Below are 19,290 nucleotides of genomic sequence, written 5' to 3'. Positions count from 1 at the left end.
CAAAGTGGTTATTTGACTCACATACTATGTTCATCTGAACAAGACAACAACATTAATAATTCAGTATCTGATCTAAATGAATTCATGAATTTATCCACATGATTTCCTACTATGTCTGGATCCTAGATGTTTTTCATCCCTCTGCTTGCTTCTCTGACAGACAACTTCAGTCATTCCTTCACGCTATTTCCAGGATATGGCTCTTCCTCTCCATCCAAACAGCCTCCATGCTTGTTCAGGCTCCTGGCATATCCCTGTTTAGCTACTGCATCTTCTCCAAGCTGATCTTCCTGACTCCAGTCTTTCCCCTCTCCATCAATACTTCACTTTACTCCCCAGATCATTTTTCTAAATCCTGAAATAACTACTCTGAATCTAACAGGAACTCCTATCCATTGTCTTCAAGGAATTCAGGCAAGTAAATATGCTCCTGATTCTTATCCAGTCTTCTCTCTCACTACACCTCAGTATGCAATGTCCATTCCTCTCATTCATTCATTCATTCATTCATTCAATCGTATTTATTGAGTGCTTACCGTGTACAGAGCACTGTACTAAGCGCTTGGGAAGTTCAAGTTGGCAACGTATAGAGACGGTCCCTACCCAACAACGGGCTCACAGTCTAGAAGGGGATTTGGTATTTGTTAAGTGCTTACTACATGCAAAGCACTGTTCTAAGCACTGGGGAGGATACAAGGTGATCAGGTTATCCCACGTGGGGCTCACAATCTTAATCCCCATTTTACAGATGAGGCAACTAAGGCACAGAGAAGTTAAGTGACTTTCCCAAAGTTACACAGCTGACAAGCGGCGGAGCTGGGATTTGAACCCATGACCTCTGACTCCCAAGCCCGTGATCTTTTCACTGAGACACACTGCTTCTCTACCTAACCCACTTACTGTGACTCATTCTTTACTCTCATTCTGCTGATCATGTCCTTCCCCATGTCTGGAACTCTCTCCCTCTTCAAATTGGATGCATCACAGTTCTCCCCATTTTCAAAGCCCTATACAAATCACATCTCCTCCAGGAGGCCTTTCCTAAATTATTTCTACTATTCCATGCTTATATCCTTCTATTGCCTCTCTGGAACATCTGTACCATCTGAGCACTAAAGTACTCACAACCTCCTGTAGCACTTACCTAATTACTTAAGCAGTAGCTCATGTAAACATTCCCATTCCTTCTTCCCCCTATCCATAATTTATTTTAGTGTTTGACTCCTTCATTATATTGGAAGCTCCTTGAAGGCAAGAATTATGTCTGCTAATTCTGTTGTACTGTCCTAAATGCTTAATATGCTGCTCTGCACCCACTTAGTGCTCACTAAATAAGACTGATTGACTGACCATTGACTCTCTAAATGTGTTCAGATTACACATCTTGATAATATGAGCCCATAGACTGTAAAGTTGTCCTCTAGATTGTAGGTTTGGGCAGGAAATGTTCCTGCTAATTTCTGTTGTATTGTACTGTACTCTCTCAAGTGCATAGTACAGTGCTCTGTACATAGTAAGTGTTCCATAAATACCATTGATTGTCTTCCTGAGTAAAACTCAGAGTAAATAAATCCATTAATTGAAGTATCATAAAATGCTTTTCAAAAACCATCACTACACTACCATCCAGAGTTTTGCCTATACTTGATTTAATAGCTGTATGTATTTTCTCCATTATAATTAGTTCTGTTAAACATTGCTTGTCTTCTTCATTCAGGCATTGAAAATTCTGTGTTAGTAAAAGCAAATCAATCTTCTCCCTGGAAGGTTTAGTTACTGTGGTGGATAACTTCTTGTAATAGTTTAATAAAGCAGTATTAATTTTGACTTCATCTGTAGCAATTATTATTTGTGCTTTCATGTTTAATGGGTGGAATAAAACATGTATCATACTCCCTTTCATAATAGTCAAGTCATTAATTTTGCTTGTCTTATCTGAGATATCATGAACTGTTTTGCCCTGTGGATTGAATGCTTTGTCTTTGGATATTTTCCCCTTCTTCTGTAAATGAATCAAGTTTTCAGGCTTGGTGAAGGCATTGATTCCTCTCCTGTCCTTCAGCATCCAGAAACGTGCTTTATTTTTGAAGGTCTATTTTCGTATAGCAAGAAATAAATTAAGAAAAACATTTCTCTGAACCACCCCTTTCCAAGAGTTAATTATTTCAAATGCATACTCTTTGTATTGCCATATAGCTTTCTGGGACATTACCAGGATTTTCAGTGCTAAATCCAGTTGAAAGAGCCACTGGAGTCACTTCAGGAGCAACTAGACCCCAGCCGGACTTTGCTGGGTCCTAAAGCCCTTCCAAGGCAGATTTGGGGGTGTCCTACTCATTATTCCCCAAACCCCTGCTCTTCTGTAGCTGCTCCTACTCTACAGTTCAAGTCCAAGCATCTTCCTGAAGGCATAGTTGTCACTGGCAACTAGTCAACCACCACCATCCTGGGGCTGGTTACAGGTCTCAACAAGATTGCAAATGAAAACAAATCCAGTTTCAAAGTGCCTTTCCCTGGATAATAATGATGACATTTGTTAAGCACTTACTATGTGCAAAGCACTGTTCTAAGCGCTGAGGGGGATACAAGGTTATCAAGTTGTCCCACGTGGGGCTCACAGTCTTCATCCCCATTTGACAGATGAGGTAACTGAGGCTCCGAGAAGTTAAGTGATTTGCCCAAGGTCATACAGCAGACATGTGGCGGAGCTGGGATTCGAACCGATTACCTCTGACTCCAAAGCCCATGCTCTTTCCACTGAGCCATGCTGCTTCTATTACTTCTCCCACCAGTTTCCTCTCTATTTCCCTGTCAGCGTACCAGACGTCAGGTTCTTCTCCTACTCAGGAGCAGGAGCCTTGCTCCTCCAGAGTCCTGACTGCTAGACTCCAAACCACCAGATATCTTCTCCGATCCCTCCCTGTGCCCTATGGCTGTCTAGAGTTCACAGCATGAGCTCTCCCCATGTCCTCCTCTCCCAGGGAAACAGCTTGCTCATGTCTTGTTTCAAGATACTTGTACATATCTATTCTATTTATTTTATTTTGTTAGTATGTTTGTTTTGTTCTCTGTCTCCCCCTTTTAGACTGTGAGCCCACTGTTGGGTAGGGACTGTCTCTGTATGTTGCCAATTTGTACTTCCCAAGCGCTTAGTACAGTTCTCTGCACATAGTAAGTGCTCAATAAATACGATTGATGATGGTGATGATGGTTGAACGCCTTCCTTTCCCCCAACCTTAGACCCTCTACTTCCTCCCCAATTCCCCTCTCTGATTGGCTTCAGAAGGGTCACTATGGAATGACCATATGGGCTTCCTTCTCACTCACCTAAGTGTGATTGGAATGGTCATTAAACATTCCTTAATAGCTTTTCAATCAATCAGTAGTATTTATTGAGCACTTAGTGTGCAGAGCACCGTACAAAGCACTTGGGAGAGTACAGTAGAGTTGGTAGGTATGATCTGTGCCCTCTGGGGGCTTATAACAGTGAAATTTTTAAGTTGGAATGGACATACACTCCTTTAATTGATCATGGGATGTCTTTTCATTGCATATTTATCTTATTTCTGAATGATCAGACTTCACACTATTTTCATGTGCCGTTGAAAATGGGGAATCATCTGTTCACCTGATGTCTTCAGCCAATGAAATTCGTTTCTATTAGTGTTTCATTTGGAAAAAGTAGACACAATTATAGCCTCATTTTGCATAATTATCTTAGTAACTATGTTTGCAAATGGAAATTAGCTCTATTCATTTACTGTTGCAAAAGCCTTGTTGCTTTCCCTCAAGGAACTTTGATCCAAAAATATACAAGACCAGATGCTGTGTTGGTTATTCTCTTTAGGATAAAAGAAAAAAGGATACAAATGCCCCCACAGAATTTTAGTCCCAGTTCTGTTCCTCTTCCAATTTCCACACCCGGTGTTTTCCCATGCCTTTCATGTAATAATAATATTTCATTATACCAAGTATGCTGTCAATGTTACAATCTGAATCTCATATTGGTCACTGATGAAATATTGACGTGCTTCTTCTGGTATGAGATGAGGTACTTGCAGACGCACTTTCTTCAGGACATTAGGGTACCTTTAAGTTAAGATACCTTAAGGGTACCTTAAGTTAAGGAAACCTTAAGTTTCAGCTTCCATTGGTTACCCATCCACCTCTGTATCTAACAGAAACTCCAGATCATCAGCTTCAAGGCATTCAATCAGCTCTCTCCTAATTTCACTGATCTCCTACTACAACCCAAATCACATACTCCACTCCTCTAACACCAATGTACTGTCTGTATTTCAGTCTCATCTGTCCCACCACCAACCACCATGGGTTCGAGTCCCGGCTCTGCCAGTTGTCAGCTGTGTGACTTTGGACAAGTCACTGAACTTCTCTATGCCTCAGTTACCTCATCTGTAAAATGGGGATGAAGACTGTGAGCCCCACGTGGGACAATCTGATCACCTTGTGGCCTCCCCAGTGCTTGGAACAGTGCTTTGTACATGGTAAGCGCTTAATAAATGCCATTATTATTATTATTACTCCAGCAGAAGGCACTAATCCTTCCCTGCTGGCTCTGGTGGATCGTCCAAGCCCAGTGTGCCACGAGGTCCAGAGGTCAGGCCTTGACCATGAGCATGGGCCACGTCCACTGCTGGGCCCAAGTCTAGGCGGTTGCTTTCTTGTGGACTCAAGTCCACCTGGCCCTGATCCGCAAGGAATTCAAACAGTCCTCTCGGCTCTCTATCGCTGATCCCACCATCATCACCATTTTTAATAATAATAATGGTGTTATTTGTCTTAGTGCAACTTGTACTTCCCAAGCGCTTAGTACAGTGCTCTGCACACAGTAAGTGCTCAATAAATACGATTGAATGAATAAATGAATGAACCCCCTGCCCGCATTCTCCCTTGGGCCTGGATTCCCTCCTCCTTCATAACCAAGAGTCCCCAACTCTCCCCACCTTCAAAACCTTCCTAAAATCACATCTCCTAAACAAGGCCTTCCCTAAGACCTTCATTTCCCCTCTCTGCATCAACTATGTACTTGACTGTATACCCCCATAAGAACTTTGATACTCACCCCAGCCCTACAATACTTATGAAGATATAGCCTAATCTATTTTTTGGGTTTTACCCCCTTATATACTGTAAACTCCTTTTGGGCAAGGATTGCATTTACCAACCAAATATGTTATGATGTATTTTCCCAAAGATTTAAGTACAGTGGTCTGCACCCAGAACATGCTCAGTAAATACCAGGATTGATTGATTCATGGAGAAATAATATTAGCTTAGACTAAAAGGTTAAACTGGTCTCCATACATGGGATATGTCCTATGTTTGGAGGCCCGTATATACTATACATGTACTAGTAATTGTGATATTTGTTAAGTGCTTAGTATTGTACTAAGCGCTAGGGGAAGAAACAAGTTCATCAGGTTCCATGTGGGGCTCACGGTCTAAGAAGGAGGGAGAACAGATATTGAATCCCCATTTTGCAGATGAGGGAACTGAGGCACAGAGAAGGCAAGTGACTCTCCCAAGGTCACATAACAGGTATGTGACAAAGCCGGGATTAGAACTAGGTTCTCTGACTCCTAGGCCCTTGCTTTTTCCTCTAATAGTAATGATAATTATGGTATTTGTTGAGCACTTACTATGTGCCGAGCGTTATTCTAAGCACTATGAACTATAGATACAAGGTAATCACGTTGGACACAGTCCCTGTCCCACACAGGGCTCACGATCTTAATCCCCATTTTACAGATGAGGTAACTGAAGCACAGAGAAGTTCGTTCATTCATTCAATCATATTTATTGAGCACTTACTGTGTGCAGAGCACTGTACTAAGTGCTCAGAGTGTACAATTTGGCAACAGAGACAATTCCTACCCAACAACGGGCTCACATTCTAGAAGGGGGAGACAGACAACAAAACAAAACAAGTAGACAGGCATCAATAGCATAGTTATTAGTTAAGTTATTAAGTTAATTGCCCCAAATTACATAGCAGGGAAGTGGCAGAGCCAAGATTAGAACTCACATCCTCTGACTCCCAAGTTCATGCTCTTGCCACTAGGCCATACTGCAGCCTGTATTTGCCTATCCTGATTTGCCTGTATCTTCCCAAGTGCTTAGTACAGTGCCTGGCATATAGTAAACACTTAAGAAATGCCATCATTTGGAAGCAACATGGCATAGTGGACAGAGCACAGGCCTGGGAGGTTATGGGTTCTAATCCCAGCTCCACTACTTGTCTGCTGTGTGGCCTTGGGCAAGTCACTTCACTTCTCTGTGCCTCAGTTACCTCACCTGTAAAATGGGGATTAAGACTGTGAACCCTATGTGGGACAGGGACTACGTCCAACCCAATTTGCTTGTATTCACCCCAGCGCTTAGTGTAGTGAATGGCACATAGTAAGTGCTTAGCAAATACCATAATTATTATAATGATGGCATTTAGTAAGCGCTTACTATGTGCAAAGCACTATTCTAAGTGCTGGGGAGGTTACAAGATGATCAGGTTGTCCCATGTGGTGCTCACAGTCTTAATCCCCATTTTACAGATGAGGGAACTGAGGCTCAGAAAAGTTCAGTGACTTGCCCAAAGTCACACAGCTGAGAAGTGGCAGAGGCGGGATTTGAACCCATGACCTCTGACTCCAAAGCCCATGCTCTTTCCACTGAACCACGCTGCTTCTCTATTATATATTATTAGAGAAGAAAATTATAACAGTTATCATTATTATTCTTGTTGAAGTGATCCATGCTGGTCTATCTGCGGTTATTGAATGTCAGGTTTTAGTTGGGATGCCACATTACTTATCAATGTATCTTGAAACTACATGTATTTGGAATCTGAACAAATCAATACAATAGCCAAAAGAACTGTGAGGCTCTCTTTATTTAATTTTAATGCTAAGTATTTCATGATACAAGCAGAAAGCAGGTCAATCAACAGTATTCATTGAGCTCCTACTACGTACAAAGTACTAAGTGCTGGGGAGAGTAGAATAGGATTAATAAATGTGGTATTAGTTAAGCACTTACTATGTCCCAAACACTGTTCTAAGTGCTGGGGTGGATACAAGGAAATCAGGTTGGACACTGTCCCTGTCCCACATGGAGCTCACAATCTTAATCCCCATTTTACAGATGAGGTAAATGAGGCACAGAGAAGTTATGTGACTTGCCCTAGGTCACACAGCAGACAGGTGGCAGGTCCAGGATTAGATCCCAGATCCTTTTGACTCCCAGGCCAGTGCTCTTATCAACTAGATCACTGCTGCTTCTCTCAAAAATCTCTGCATTCAAAACCCTTATGATCTAGCAAAGTGTGACACCTTATAGTTAAGCAAAGCAAATGTTTTAAGACAAGATTAAAGGAAACGATTGTTTGTTAATTTTTGCATCATTTACAGATGAGGCCATGAGGTAGACTGCACACTCACTGCACTTTTCCTCGAAGTACAGCAACTGGCACTTCACTCCCCTTATTCCAGATCATATATGCATCTCTTTCATAAGCATACTACTGATATCAATATGATAAAATAATATTAATAGCCTGCCTTGTAGACCACTGCAGAGGCCACCTATTCTTGGTTAGCAGTTTTCCACTTCAACCAGGTCAAATAGTCTCTTTGAACATTTTGTTCCAGAATCTTCCTGTTGCAGTTAATGTTTCTTTGAAAAAACATGGGAAAGACAGGAAAAGTCTTTCATGCTAATGAGCACAAGAAAAAACAATGATCTAACTCTACATGTCTCTAGCCTTTCCTCTCTCATCCTACCCGAAGCAGGACTAAAATTAATCTACTGCATTGCCTCTCCCCAAACACTTTGCAATATAGAGGCTTTGAAGCTCTTTATTCATTCATTCATTCAATCGTATTTATTGAGCACTTACTGTGTGCAGAGCACTGTACTAAGCGCGTGGGAAGTACAAATCGGCAACATATAGAGACGGTCCCTACCCAACAATGGGCTCACAGTCTAGAAGGGGGAGACAAATAACAAAACAAGTAGACAGGTGACAATACCATCAAAATAAATAGAATGATAGCTATATACACATCATTAATAAATAGAGTAATACTTATGTACAAATATATACAAGTGTTGTGGGGAGGGGAAGGGGGTAGGGTGGGTGGACGATGGGAAGGAGGAGGAGAGGAAAAAGGGGGGCTCAGTCTGGGAAGGCCTCCTGGAGGAGGTGAGCTCTCAATAGGGCTTTGAAGGGAGGAAGAGAGCTAGTTTGGCAGATGTGTGGAGGGAGGGCATTCCAGGACAGAGGTAGGACGTGGGCCGGGGGTCGACAGCGGGACAGGCGAGAACGAGGCACAGTGAGGAGGTTAGCCGCAGAAGAGCAGAGCATGCTGGCTGGACTGTAAAAGGCAAGAAGGGAGGTGAGGTAGGAGGGGGCGAGGTGATGGAGAGCCTTGAAGCCGAGAGTGAGGAGTTTTTCCTTGATTCAAAGGTTGATAGGCAACCACTGGAGATTTTTGAGGAGGGGCGTGACATGCCCAGAGCGTTTCTGTACTATTCTCTTTAATATGCTGAGCGATCCTCGGGATACCTTAATTGCTTTCTTTAAAAGAAAAATAGAAAAGTGTGTACCATAAACAGTAGTTGAGATTATAAGAATGCCCAGATTATTTTAAATATCCAATTTTATCATTACAAAATCATTCTTTCAAACTTGGCCCAGTTTACCAATCACTTCCCGTGATTGCTATCCGATGTCTTATTTAAAAACATAAAAGGAGTGCTTAATTTGTACCCAGAGAGATGCTGAGACACAGGAAAGCTGGGACCTCCTCCACTTCTGAGTGAAAGTGTGTGGTTGTGATATTTGATAGTGGAAATGGGTGGCGGATTGTAATGGAAGTAAGCTGGAGTGGGCGGGAACTCTGCTCCTGTACAAAGTAGAGTCTGAGAGCCTCCGTTCTGTTTATGAAAATTGTTCGGTGGCAGCAGCCCTTTCTGAAAGCAGAGACCTGGGACAGGAGGAGCAACAATATCCAGCTCACTCCTGGCTCCTGTTTTTTCAGTCATCAACAGGTGGAGTCAGAAACTGGCCTCTGGCCTGGGGTCCTCAGGGGTCTGCGTACAGATGTACTTCCACCGGCAGACACCACTAGCTGCAACTCAGCAGCAAGACCTGGGTTCTAATCCTGGTTCTGCTACTTGTCTACTGTGTGACCCTGGACAAGTCACTTAACTTCTCTGTGCCTCATTTACCTCATCTGTAAAGTGGTGATTCAGACTGTGAGCCTCATGTGGGACAGGAACTGTGTCCACCCTGATTATCTTGATTGTAACCCAGCACTTAGTACAGTGCCAGCACATAGTAAGCACTTAATAAATACATAAAAAGGTGCAGTTGCGAGGAGGAGGAGCGTAGGAGGAAGGAGACCTCAGTTTTGAACAGGAAGGGCCACCCAGGTCTTACAGTCCTTGTGTGGCATTAATTTGGAGCCCTACTGACACTGAGTTGCATGTAGACTGTGAGCCCACTGTTGGGTAGGGACTGTCTCTATATGTTGCCAATTTGTACTTCCCAAGCGCTTAGTACAGTGCTCTGCACATAGTAAGCGCTCAATAAATACGATTGATGATGATGTATGTCAGAGGGGCTGATGAGGGAGGAATGAACTCTGTCAGCAGTTGGGGAAGAAGGAGAAATATGGCCCTTTTCCTGCGCAACAGAAAGCAGTGGGGGAGGAGGCTGAGGTGCACAGCCTCTGGCCTACCCATGGCACAGTACATTAACTTCATGTCCAGTGTAACATGTGTGACACCGTTAGTATGATGGTAAGAAGCGTGGCTTAGTGGAAAGAACCCGGGCTTGGGAGTCAGAGGCGTGGGTTCTAATCCCGGCTCTGCCACTTGTCAGCTGTGTGACTCTGGGCAAGTCACTTCACTTCTCTGTGTCTCAGTTACCTCATCTGTAAAATGGGGATGAAGACTGTGAGCCCCACATGGGACAACCTAATTACCTTGTATCTACCCCAGCACTTAGAACAGTGTTTGGCACATAGTAAGCACTTAACAATTACCAACATTATTAATATTAAGAAACATTTTTTTGTTTTAGCCCTCATAGTAGGGAAGAGGAGGAAGTCTTTGAGGTGCAGAAGTTTGTCTGTTTCTGTTCCATTGTGGCTCCTCCAACACTTCCTGATGAGAGACCAACTAAGCATAGAATCCCCTTTACTCTTCCATCACAGCTTTTAAAAAAAAAAAAAGTCTCATGACTATCCAGAGTCCTGAACAGGTCCCAGGCTGCTGAAGAAGTCCCAGAGTTGAATCCGTACAAACCCCAACACAAATCTGAATGGGGTAAAAAGCTAATCAAGTTACAACTATTGTTGTACTAGGAAATGTGGACAGAAGGACGACAGAACTCTAGATGAAATCAATGTCTGAAGGAAACAGAACTCTTACTTAATGTATTACTTGTTTAAAATGAAATATATTTTAATGCATGGAGCACCCAAGCCTCATCCACATTGCTTTTGTGTAGCTCTGTTGGCACTCATCCCATAAGTCCTGCCACCTTATGCGTTCACATGCTGCTCTCTATTGAGAGAAATTGCAGAGAGGCCTTTGTGGCTAATTTCCTTATTAAAACCGTAGTAGCCAGAAGCTGCAGTGGAGTTGGAGAAGGAGCTGGGATGGTGTCTGCCAACTCTATTGTAATTGGACTTGTCCAAGCACTTAGTACAGTGTTCTGCACACAGTAAGCGCTCAGTAAATGCCATTGACTGATTGATATAAAAATGAAATGACTGAGAGGGCCCCAGAGGAAATGCCTTGTGCATCTTCTCAACCCTCCCCTGTGCCTGCTACACTTTGGTTTTGCTTAACTCAGGGTTTGGACTCTTCCAAGGTTATGGTGTCCTCAATCCCATGGACTTTAATTCTGCCTTTCAAATGGTTTTCAAAAATCAATAAGCTTGCCAAAATTTTGTGGGCCCACTCACTTGGCAAAGTCAGCTCTGATTTTATGCCCTTCTCATATTTATCAGGGCCATGCCCCCTTGTTCCTCGGTATCTTACTTTTTAAAAAAACTTTCCCTCCAGTTAACATGCTAAGAGAATAAACCAAATCTTCCTGCAGCAAATACACCCAAAGTTCCCCCACGAATAGTAGTAGTAATGTCAGCTCCTTCTGGGCAGGGAAGATGTCTACCAAATCTGTTACATTGCACCCTCCCAAGTGCTTAGTACAGTGTTCTGCACACTACTTGTTTGACTGATTGCTTTAGCAACTACTGAGTGCAATGCATGGTACTAAACCTTTGGAAAATACAGCAAAAGCACAAGATATGTTCTCTGCCCACATGTAACGTATACTGTAAGGTGATTCTAAGAAAAACAAACCAAACCAAACTAAAAGGAAAAGGGTAAGTAGAGCATTAATAAATGTTGAATTTGCCTGTTGTCTGATCCCCAAACTCTTTGACATACTCTCAGGGTACCTCTTGATTTTTTAGGTCTTAGACACCTGAGTTGGTACCTATTTTAAATTACTATGTTAGATCATAAAGATTATAGATTTATCAAGTTTTCCATTGCAACATTTTAACATTTCCACTAAATAAAATCTATCAAATTGAAGGTTATGTTTCCCACGCTACTTTCATTTTGATACCATTGAGGCACCTGTCAAGGCAGAAGATTAAGTACATTTAAGCAAAAATGGATCTATGACTAAGGTTCAACTATGATGCTGTGAACACAGGTTTAGAAAATAATTGAAGATTAAGTGTTCTTTTTTAGTACCTGGAAAAAAGTCATAGTTCATTTGTAAATCAAAGAGGTACATTGTAAATTATGTATTAAGAAATTAAGACATTACTAGTTATGCACTTTATATCTCTACAGCCTGAACTAATAATAATAAAAATGCACTAATGTCACTGTTTCAAGGAATGCCTTTGGAATAATTTCCAATATATACATTCCATAAATGTTTGCATTTCTTTATTTACTTTTAGAAGGCTCTCTTGGAAACTGGAAATTTGCCCAACTCGAAGGAGACTCTAGAAAGGCTGACTTGGGTAACACTTAGTTTTATTAAATAATATATCAGCTCCATAAAGCTCTTATAACGGCACTTGGGTTCTCTGAGAAGCATGCTCATCTGTGGGGGTTTTAGATAAACCAGCTCAGAGGGCAAGTCTGATCCTATATAGTCTATAGTACTATTGGGACAGCCACAGTTTCATTGAAAGGATCGGGTTCCTCTGAAAGAATTAGAAAATAGCAAAAAGACAGATACTGCAGGATTTCAAAACATTATAAGAATTAGCACACCATCAACAATATTTGAGATTCTAGCCATTATTATCATTACCATGGGAATTATTAAACTCTTACTATGTGCCGAGGCCTGTACTAAGCACTGAAGAAAATAGAAGAAAAGCAATTATGCTTTTCTGTCCATTCCAAAAGGGACTCATAATTTAATGGGGAAGGCAGACACATGGAACAATTAGAATGACTTATGATCAACAATTACCAAAAAATAGAGAGCAAATTAGAGATGAAACCATCCAAGTGAACATTGAAATAAGTAGCTAAAATAGTACTTTTAGGGGGCATTCTTCAGGCTCCTTAAAGCTCCAGGCAATAGTTTTCGATGGCAACAGCTTGTAATTCCTTGAGGTTAATCATCATCATCATCAAAGGTACCTATTAACGCCTCCTTTGTGCAAAGTACCATAAAAGGCAGGCCCTTGAAGTGTGAGAAACAATACCAGCCCTTCAAGAGATTATAGTGTATTGGGAGAGGCAAGTAGACACATAATCCCAAACATATAATACAATCCTCCATTCAATTCATTCAATCATATTTATTGAGCACTTACTGTGTGCAGAGCACTGTACTAAGCTCTTGGGAAATACAAGTCGGTAACATATAGAGATGGTCTCTACCCAACAACCGGCTCACAGTCTAGAAGGGACTAGACTGTAAACTCCTTTTCGGCAGAGAATGTTTCTGTCAACTCATGTTATATTCTTCCAAGCACTTAGTAGAGTGCCCTGCTCATAGTAAGTAATAAATAAATGCCATTGATTGATTGATAGTAGGTAAAAAGGTGTGAGAAGATTCAAGTAAGCTTATAATTTCATAAAGTAGTAGCAATAATTAATAATAATTATGGTACTTGTTTTACAGGTGAGGATACTGAGGCAGAGAGAAATTTAAGAGATTGACCCAAGGTCATACAGCGGAGAAGTGGCAGAGCTGGAATTAGAACTCAGGTCTTCTGACTCTCAGTCCCAAGCTGTGTCCACTGGGCCATGCTGCTTCCCAGTAGTAGTAGTAATAAGAGAATTTATTAAGCTCTTACTCTGAGCAGAGCACTGTACTAAACACTGGCAAAGAGTGCACAGGTGGGAATTGGACATGATTCTGTCCCTCAAGGGGCACACAGTCTTTTAGTAAATATAATGGATCTATAAACTACAAGAATGTCTTGAACGGGCAGTTGGCAGATTAGTCCTATGTGAAGATCATTGTATAGGTACTTCATTCTTCAAAGGTCAACGAGTTGTTTCTAACCCAAAGCGGCTCCATAAACACACCCTCTTCAGAACACCCCATCATCTGTCATAAAGTCACTCTTCTATGTGTATCCATACAGTTCTCTTGGTATAGGTACGGAAGTGGTTTACCATTTCCTTCTTCCACGCAGCAAAAACCTGAGTCTCTGCCATTGTCTTTGATCCACATTTTGATCACTTGATCATCTGCCTTTAACTCTTTCCCATGATGCTGCTGCCCTGCACAGGTGAATTGACTCTACGCTGATGACACCCAAATCTACATCTCTGTCCCTGCTCTCTCTCCTTCCCTTCAGGCTCGTATCTCCTCCTGCCTTCAGGACATCTCCATCTGGATGTCTGCCCACCATCTAAAACTCAATATGTCCAAGACGGAACTCCTTATCTTCCCTCCCAAGCCCTGCCCTCTCCCTGACTTTCCCATCACTGTAGACGGCACTGCCATCCTTCCCGTCTCCCAAGCCTGCAACCTGGGTGTCATCCTCGCCTCTGCTCTCTTGTTCACCCCACACATCCAATCCATCCCCAAAACCTGCTGGTCTCACCTCCACAACATCATCAAGACCCACCCTTTCCTCTCCATCCAAACCGCTACTTTGCTGGTTCAATCTCTCATCCTATCCCGACTGGATTACTGCATCAGCCTCCTCTCTGATCTCCCATCCTTCTGTCTCTCCCCACTTCAGTCTATACTTCACTCTGCTGCCCAGATCATCTTTGTGCAGAAACACTCTGGGCATGTTACGCCTCTCCTCAAAAATCTCCAGTGGCTGCCAGTCAACCTACGCATCAAGCAAAAACTCCTCACTCTTGGCTTCAAGGCTCTCCATCACCTCACCCCCTCCTACCTTCTCTCCTTCTACAGCCCAGTCCGCACCCTCCACTCCTCTGCTGCTAACCTCCTCACTGTACCTCGTTCTTGCCTGTCCCGCCATTGACCCCTGGCCCACATCCTTCCCCTGGCCTAGAGTGCCCTCCCTCCCCACATCTGCCAAGCTAGCTCTCTTTCTCCCTTCAAAGCCCTACTGAGAGGTCACCTCCTCCAAGAGGCCTTCCCAGACTGAGCCCCCTTTTTCCTCTCCTCCTCCCCATCCCCCCACCCTACCTCCTTTCCCTCCCCACAGCACTTGTATATATATTTGTACAGATTTATTAGTCTATTTTACTTGTACATATTTACTATTCTATATATTTTGTTAATGATGTGCATATAGCTTTAATTCTATTTGTTCTGATGACTTTGACACCTGTCTACATGTTTTGTTGTCTGTCTCCCCCTTCTAGACTGTGAGCCCGTTGTTGGGTAGGGACTGTCTCTATATGTTGCCGACTTGTACTTCCCAGGCGCTTAGTACAGTGCTCTGCACACAGTAAGCACTCAATAAATATGATTGAATGAATGACTGACAATGAATGAATGAATGGACACCATCCTGGTTCCAGCCCTCATCACATGGTAACATCTCAGCTCCCTGTACCAAACTCAGCCCTCTTCAATCTATTCTACATGTAGCTGCATATCCCATTTTCCTAAAACTCCTTTCACACATCAGAATCTTCCAAGTGTCTACAAAACACTTTATTAGTTGACTCCCTCTTATCTTTCTGCTCATTTGATTAGCCACCTTATCATTCAGGTACTTAATTTATCAATTGATTTGTTTGCTACTTTTGATCTTATATTTTCTTCCAGTACTCCTACTCTTTTACTTACTCTATATGGATATATCTATATATGCTTTTTTCCCGATTTAGAATCTAAGTGCTTCACAAGCAGGAACTGTTTCTTTCACTCTCAAGTATTCCCATATGCCTAGTGCTATACTCTGCACATTAGGTACTCAATAAATACTAATGATAATGGTGATGATGATGATGATGATAGGAGGCTATAAGGTATGTTTTGAGCGAGACTGGAGGTGGCTCTAAAGCTATGAAGTGGAAGGATGTTTCATGCGAAGGAGGTGGTAATAAAAAAGGGCAGTGAATAAAAGACATAAAGGGTGTCACTAGAAGGCTTATTTCCCTGGAAAGAGTTTGACAAACCATTTAGGAAGAAAGTACGAAGGTATGAACCTGTTCATTTTCATTCAAAGAAAATGCAGAGGGAGTCATAACCATGTGTGAATACATATTGTACAAGAATATATTCCAAACCTAAAGTGAACAGGTTTATATAATAATAATAATAGTACTTTTTTTAGCACTTTCTATGTACCAAGTACTGTCTTCCCCATCTTTACCTTATTTATAAGAGCTATGTGATATATCATGTAAAAAAAGGGGTTAGGAGACTCAGTTTCTAATCCCAGCTCTGACATTGTCTTGCGTTGTGACCTTGGGCAAATCGCTTAACTTTTCTGAGCCTCAGTTTCCTTATCTCTTAAATGGGGATAAAATACTTATTTTCTCTAGCTCTTAGATTTAAGTTCCCTGTGGGCAGGGACCGTGTCAGTTCTGATTATTATACACTAAAGTCAGCTCTTAGCACAGCACTTGACACACAATAGACAATTGATGAAGAGGATTAGTGTTGGAAGCATTTATGGGACCTGCACTGGAACTGTAGCACCTTTGGATGTCATCCCCTGACACTCTTGGAATATAGCCTCAGGGACTTTTGCTGGCAGGAGGGTGCTGACCACATTTGCAGCCATGGGAGGCTACTAGAAGCAGCATGGATTAGTGGAAAGAGCATTGGCTTGGGAGTCAGAGGTCGTGGATTCTAATCCCGGCACTGCCACTTATCAACTGTATGACTGGGGTGAAGTCACTTAATTTCTCTGTGCCTCAGTTCCCTTATCTGGAAAATGGGGATTAAGACTGTGAGACCCATGGGGGGCAACCTGATTACCTTGTATCTACCCCAGCACTTAGAACAGTGCTTGGGACATAGGAAGTGCTTAACAAATACCATCATTCATTATCATTATTAGCAGGTTTTGGAGCCAGTTAAGAGTTGTGGAAGGCTGGAAAGGAAAATTTAGGCACCTTCGATTGCCTGTGGCATTTAACCTGGCAGGATTTGAACAGGAAAAATAAAATAGAATTGTAATAAGATTGAAAAGTCATCATTGCCTCAAAATTTACTGTTTAACCCCTCCATTTTTATTTCTCTACTTTTTTCCATGATACTGTGGTGATGCAAACATAAAGGATTTTCCTTCAATTGAAGAGACACTTTTTTTCTGTAATTGGTTATTTTTGGATTCCAGATTCTTCCATTTTCATCTTCTGGCTTAGGTTAAATTTCTGAGAAAAGTAGATTTTCCCTAATCCTATTGACATGTGCTTGGGCTTTTCTAGGATATTTTTTCAACAGTCCAATTTAATTTGTCTAAATTGACCAAACTAGCTGGGAATAGGTTTTCCTAATATCTGCTAACATAGCAAATGCTCTATTCCAGTTGTTCCAAGACCAGGATAGATTGTCTCACTAGAAAAAATTGGTCAGTTTGTTTGATAAATGTCTTTTCGTCAGAAGGTGGCACATGAATTTCAAAAGGAAATAAATTATTCATGAATTTGCCCTTTGAATTACCTATGAACTTGCCCTTTATTTTTTTCTCAATTCTACACATGTATATACAGTTAAATGTGATTATGGGACAAACAGTTATCAGCAAACATAAAAATGTTCTAAAAGTGTTGTGAATTCCTGTTATTTTTCCAAAGTTTCTTCCAAATATTCATATATGGAAAATGGAGTTTGAAGTCAAATGAGACCAGCCCATTTAGTTTCATCTTAATTATTAAGGGTATATATTAACTTATTATAGTACTTCCAAAATCTAAAACAATGACACCTTTTTGGCCAACAGTGGGATACTGTACTAAGCTCTTGGGAGAGTACAATAGAGTAGGTAGACATGACCCCTTCCCACAAGGAGCTTACAGACTAGAGGAGGAGATAGAAATTAAAATACATTACAGATTAACATGTACATAAATGCTGTGGGAGTGGGGTGAATATCAAAGTGTTTAAGGGGAATAGACTCAAGTGTGTAGATGACTGGGAAGGGAAGGCAAGTAGAAGAATGAGAAGTAGCGTGGTCTAGTGGAAAAAGTATGGGCAAGGGAGTGAGAGGACCTGAGTTCTAATCCTGACTCTTTCACTTGTCCGCTGTGTGGCCATGAGCAAGTCACTTAACTTCTCTGTGCTTCAGCTTCTTCATCTGTAAAATGGGGATCCAATACTTATTCTCCCTCCTACTTAGCCTGTGAGCCTTCTGTGGGACAGGGACTGTGTCTGACCTGATTAACTTGCATCCACACCAGCGCTTAGAACAGTGCTTGGCACATGGTAAGCCCTTAACAAATATCATTTAAAAAATGAGGGTCTAGTCAAGGAAGGTGGATATGTGATCTTAGTAGGTCTTTGAAGATGGGAAGTGTGTCTACCAACTTTATTACACTATACTTTCCCAAGCACTTAGTACATTGATTTGCACCCAGTAAATGCTTAATATATGCCACTGATTGGTCATAGCAACACAGGTCTGCTCGGTGGGATTTGAGATGAATGGATGACAGCACGACATCCCAGCAGCCACTGAGTGGGTAACTAAAAGGGGGAAGAAAAAATATTTTAAAGTTGTGATGAAGCGGTTTCAAACAATTTGACACAGCAGTGTACTTTTTGTTGGGAAACCACTGCAGCAGAGCAACAAGCCTAGTGGGGTGAAATTGGGAGAGGGGCTACTCTCCTAGAGCAAAGACTTCTTGAAGACTAGGACCTAAGATTGAAGGACCAAAAATAGAGATAGGGCCAAAATTGGAGGAACCCATTAGTACAAGGATTTACCCTTACTAATAAACAACGGGGGGACCAGATCAATCCTGCATTTTTTTAGCCACATTTGCACAAGTGGGAAGAGTCACCTGATACAAAGGGCTGCCATCGATAAATAGATTGATAGACAACACCCATTGTACTAGACACTGAGAGAAATGAACAAATGAAGTAAAATACAGTTTGCTTGCCCTCAAGGAGCTTACAAGCTAATGAAGAAAGCACTAGACCAAAATGACCAAACCATCATTGTTAAGAGTGAAAATATAGAATTAATCAATGGACACATAAATGAGCAAGTAAATCAGTAAGTGGTTGATGGGAGGGCATGCCAGAAGATAGAATGTCTCCTGAAGGTGATGACTTTATAAGAGAGTTTTGAGAAAGAAGAAGGATATGGTTTTGCAAAGCTAAGGAGGGACATAGTTTTCAAAAAGGTACGAGGTGAGCAGTGAGTCCCTATGGATCTTCTTACCTTATACCAGGATCATCCAGATTTGTAGGAGTTGGCAAATGGGTCAGTAGCTGCACTAAGATTTCTTAACGGCTTTAATCTGTATTCCAGAATCACAATTTAAATAGGGTGAACTGAAGGACTGGGTGGATAGCCTAATATTTTCCTTTCCGGTCTCTAAAGAGATTCATCTTATTTCCTCTAAAAACATCTCCTTGGCAATGGTCTGCAACACGTTTTTACACACCCTACTTCTAAGAGATCAGCTGGTCTAGCTTTTTTCTTCTAGGCAAAGTGAATAAATAAACCATCCAGGAGAGACCATCCTGTTTTTGTCTGTAATAACTCATTAGTCTTTCACCACAAAATTTGAAAATAATTTGATGGTGAATAATGCACCCCATTTGGAATATTGTTTTGGGCACTTAGGATACCACACTGACAAGCACTCTATAAATATCTA

The sequence above is a fragment of the Tachyglossus aculeatus genome, chromosome X4 (assembly GCF_015852505.1).
Source record: "Tachyglossus aculeatus isolate mTacAcu1 chromosome X4, mTacAcu1.pri, whole genome shotgun sequence".
Taxonomy (NCBI): Eukaryota; Metazoa; Chordata; class Mammalia; order Monotremata; family Tachyglossidae; genus Tachyglossus; species Tachyglossus aculeatus.
Note: the sequence above shows the minus strand (reverse complement) of the source record.